Source organism: Saimiri boliviensis, chromosome 12, assembly GCF_048565385.1.
Source record: "Saimiri boliviensis isolate mSaiBol1 chromosome 12, mSaiBol1.pri, whole genome shotgun sequence".
NCBI lineage: Eukaryota > Metazoa > Chordata > Mammalia > Primates > Cebidae > Saimiri > Saimiri boliviensis.
In genome coordinates, this window is record NC_133460.1 from 81411837 (window position 1) to 81416728 (window position 4892).

At 45.7% G+C, this 4892-nt stretch overlaps 1 non-coding gene across 1 annotated transcript; it reads right to left on the reverse strand.

Annotated features, from left to right (window-relative positions):
- Nucleotides 1–1155: 1155 nt before the first annotated feature.
- Nucleotides 1156–1262, reverse strand: LOC120362624 (U6 spliceosomal RNA). Its single transcript, XR_005578475.2, has one exon. It is a non-coding gene; the product is annotated as a U6 spliceosomal RNA (small nuclear RNA).
- Nucleotides 1263–4892: the final 3630 nt, after the last annotated feature.

Here is a 4892-nt window from a genome sequence, read left to right on the forward strand (position 1 = left end):
TGTGTCTCCTCCATCCTCAACTTCTTCTCCAGACATGTCATCCTATTACTGTTGAAGCGTATTTAAGTCTCCCTCCGTCCTTCTCTTTCACTTCTCAACTCAGCCATTTTTGACTCTGGGTGTGATCACTCTCTCTTTGGCTTCTGGGCCAACATCACTCCTGGCTTTCCTCCAACCTCTCTGGCCCCACTCTTTTTTTTTTTTTTTTAGATGAAGCCTCTCTCTGTCACCCAGGCCGGAGTGCAATGGCATGATCTCAGCTCACTGCAACCTCTGCCTTCTGGGTTCAAGTGATTCTCCTGCCTCAGCCTCCCCAGTAGCTGGGATTACAGACGTGTCACCACGCCTAGCTAATTTTTGTATTTTTGGTAGAGATGGGGTTTTACCATGTTGGCCAGGCTGGTCTCAAACTCTGACGTCGTGATCTGCCCACCTCGGCCTTCCAGAGTGCCAGGATTACAGGCCTGAGCCACCGCACCCGGCCCTCCTCCTGTCTTTTTTGTGGACGGTTTTCACTGCCTGTTCCATATACTTTGGTGCTTCCCAGGTTCTAGCTCAGGTCTGTTTCTCTCCCAGTCTATGCACTGTCACTGGATGATCTCTTCCAGACAGTCCATGCTTTGTTACCATCCAAATACTGCTGCCTCCAAAATTCACAATCCCAATCTGGCTTTCTCTCATAAATTTCAGCCACATATCTCCAGCCACTGGCTAGACCCTTAAAACTTAACAACATCCACAAAACTAAAATCTATAAACCGGTTCTGACAGTCCCCGTCTTGGTGGAGAGTACCACCACCTGCCTATCTTCCAGCTGAGGTCCGACCCAAAAGCCTGGATCATCCTCTCTTCCTCCCTCTACTTCATCACCCAGATCCAGTCTTCATGTCCACTGTGGCTTGAATGTTTATGCATCCTCCAAACTTTATATATTGAAACTTAATTGCCAGTGTGAACTGTGAGGGAGCCATTGCCTCCTAAATCCTTCCCTGGAGGATCTCCTTCCTCTGGGACTCTCTTGCCTCTGTGTCCCTTCACTAGCAATTGGTCTTGGGTCCTGACAACAGGGATCAGGGCTTGAGTCCGCCTCGGCCTCCCAAAGTGCTGGAATGATAGACATGAGCCACCGCGCCTGACCTAAAACAATTTTTTTTTTTTGATACGGAATGCTTCATGAATTTGCTTGTCATCCTTGCACAGAGGCCATGCCATTCTTCTCTGCATTGTCCCAATTTTAGTATATGGGCTGCCAAAGCGAGCACTATCGTCACTTATTTTAAGTATTCAGATCTACTGTTCTGAACCTTGGGGGTCAATGTATTTTGATTCAGACTTTTTCAGATTTTACAAAGGTGCATAATTACAGAACATCCTTAGTGTGCTTAAGGTAGCAACCATCAAATTCATTAATATTTCTGCAGAGTAGTCACTTTAAGTGAGATAACTAAAGAATAGCACCACATCAGTTTGGATCAGGTAGTGCAGCCAAACAAATTTGCTACAAACTTGGAAGACAAACACAAAAACAAAACAGCCTTGTGTTTCCAGGGATTTCTGCCTGGCAGAACTACAGGTGAGAGATGTGGACCTGTTCATACAGAAGCATCTGGAAAGCCTGACTCATTGTGTTGTTACGGTGCTGTTGCTCATTGAGGAGACTGCGGCTTATTTTTATTTTTGCCTTTTGACTTTGCTGTTTTAATTTTTCCACACCGAGTATTAATTACTCTTTTGCCTATAGTTTATTTAATTTCAATCGATTCAGATAAATGTAACACAAATTTAACACAGGGAGAACACTGCATTGTTCAGTGGACCTCAGAAAGACCACAGTATGCATTGGGTTCACAATTTTCATGTGTGCCTTTAAAAAGTATATTTTTCTGGGGAAGCAGGGAAAATAAAGGAGATGGAGCTGGTTTTTCTATTCTTTTTCTTCTGTCTTTAAGCTGGTCCCACCAACACAGTCCATATCCAGCCATATCCAGAACTAGCTCATTTCTTGACTGGAGCTTGCCCTACCTCCTCTTTCTTACTTTTTCTTTTTCTTCCTTTTTTTTTTTTTTTTTTTTTTTTTTTGAGATGAAGTCTGGCTCTGTCACCCAGGCTGGAGTGCAGTGGTGTGATCTTGGCTGACTGCAACCTCTACCTTCCAGGTTCAAGTGATTCTCCCACCTTAGCTTCCCAAGTAACTGGGACTACAGGCACACACCACCACGCCTAGCTCCTTTTTGTATTTTTAGTAGAGATGGAGTTTCACCATATTGGCCAGGCTGGTCTTGAACTCCTGACCTCCTGAACCCCCTGCCTCAGCCTCCCAAAGTGCTGGGATTACAGGCCTGAGCCACCGTGCCCGGCTCCTCCTCTTTCATGATAAATATATGTTAGTTTTACATTAAAAAGTAAAACAAGGCCAGGCATGGTGCATCTACCTGTAATCCCAGCATTTTGGAGGCCGAGGTGGGAGGATTTTTTGAGGCCAGGAGTTCCAGGCTAGCCTGGGCAACACAGCAAGACCCCATCTCTACAAAAAATGAACCAAGTTAGCTTGGCATGGTGGTGTGTGCCTGTAGTCCCGGCTACTCAGGGGGCTAAGGCAAGAAGATAGCTTGAGCCCAAGATTTTCAGGTTGCAGTAAACTGTGACTGCACCACTGCATTCCAGCCTGGGTGACAGACCAAGACCCTGCTTCTCTAAAACAAAAAAAGGTCAGGTGCAGTAACTCATGCCTGTAATCCCAGCACTTTGGGAGGCTGACATGGGTAGATCACCTGAGTTCAGGAGTTTGAGACCAGCCTGGCCAACCTGATGACCCCATCTCTACTAAAAATACAAAAGTTAACTGGGTGTGGAGGCACACATCTGTAATCTCAGCTACTTAGGAGGCTGAGGCAGGAGAATTGCTTGAATCCAGGAGGAAGAGGTTTCAGTGATCCAAGATGGCACCACTGCACTCCAGCCTGGGTGACAGAGCCCGACTCTGTCTCTAAATAAATAAATAATTAATTAGAAAATAAATAAAACGAAAACCACAATAAACTGAAAAATAAATAGAATGTGGGGACAAGTGAGGGAAGTGTATGTAGACAGGGGAAATGGGGAAAGAATAACCCCACAGGGGCACAGAGGGGGTTTAGGGGACGTTTTTAGGGAGCAAGCTGCGTCAGGAGCCAGGAAGATGTTACTGGGCAGAGCTACAGTCGATGAGGCAGGGAGAGGTGGCTGTTTGGGGCGACTTTGCAGTTCAGGCCTCTGGCGCAGGGCCCAGCTGGGAAAGGGGAAATGTGGGAAGAGCTGTGGGCCGCCCTGCTGAGTTCTCCAAGCCTGTACCAGGAGCCCTTTCCTCTACAGCTTCCTGGGAGCTTGAACAATTTGAGGGAAGTTACATATCCAGGAGGAAATTGCAGTGCATGCGTGTGAAGTCTTCTAGTCAACTGTCCATGTGGTTGAGAATTCCTTAGGATGAGGAAAAACAAGTGCTACTAAAAGGGACTTATGTCTGTATCTATATCCTCTATGTCTATCTATATATTTATCTGAAATCATGAGCCCTGCCAGACTCAGATCGGCTAATGATTGAGGGGCCTCTGCCAGAGGGCTGGTCAGCCTGGGAAAGGGAAGTGTGCCTAAGCCAATGGAGGTCACAGAAGAGGGGTGGGGGAGGCTGGCAGAAAGTCTGAATAGAAAAGAAGTTTTGGATGAGGTAAGTCCTGCATGGACTTTAAGGACATTGGAAGGTAGAAAATGCCAGAGGAGGGAGACATCATGTACTCATAAAACAAAACAAAACAAAACAAAATAAAAATTAGCCAGGCGTGAGGTCACACACTTGTAGTCCCAGCTACCCAGGAGGCTGAGGCACGAGAATCACTTGAACCTGGGAGGTGGAGGTTGCAGTGAGCCAAGATTGCACCACTGCACTCCAGCCTGGATAACAGAGCAAGACTGTCTACAAATAAATAAATAAATAAAAAGTTTAAGAATTAAAAAAAAATAAGTGATGATAAAACAGTGATGCTGTACAGATGCACATGTTCCAGGTACTGCCAAGCACTTTGCATACATTAATCAAATGCTCGGAACAACTCTGTAGGGTAAGCACCATTATCTTCATCTGCATTTTACATATGAGGAACAGGACTACATTGTACCTACTGTTTCACGCTTGCTTTCTGCTCTTAATATGTCTTGAACATCTTTCAATTGAGTAAATATTTCTCTACAGCATCGTGGCTGCATCATGTCCTACTGTGCAGCTGTGCTATCACTTCCCTGTCCTCTGGCACTGGACACTTAGCTTGCTTCCAGACCCTTTGTTGTTGGTGCATTTCTCTGTGAGACCCTTCAGTAGAGGCCTGTGAGTCAACCCTCTCAAACTTTTCACTACTAGAGGATAGCACACCCCGGTGGCTACCAGCTCCTTGAAAGGAAGCTGTGTCTTCCTACCTCTTGACCATTTCCCTTTTCATGTATTTTTTATTTTTTTCTTATTCTAACAGAAATGTGCTCCGGCTGAGCGTGGTGGTTCACGCCTGTAATCCAAGCACTTTGGGAAGCCAAGTCGGGTGGATCACCTGAGGTCAGGGGTTCGAGACCAGCTGGCCAACCTGGTGAAACCCTGTGTCTACTAAAAAAAAATACAAAAATTAGCTGGGCGTGGTGGAGGGCACCTGTAATCCCAGCTACTTAGGAGGCCGAGGCAGGAAAATCACTTGAACCTGGAAAGTGAAGTTTGCAGTGAGCCAAGATTGTGCCATTGCACTCTAGCCTGGGTGACAGAGTGAGACTCCATCTCAAAGAAAAAGAAAGAAAGAAAAAAAGAAAAAGAAATGTGCTCATTGTCCGTATATCTCTGTCTAATTTCCTAGCATTTGAGAGATCCATTTTGCCAC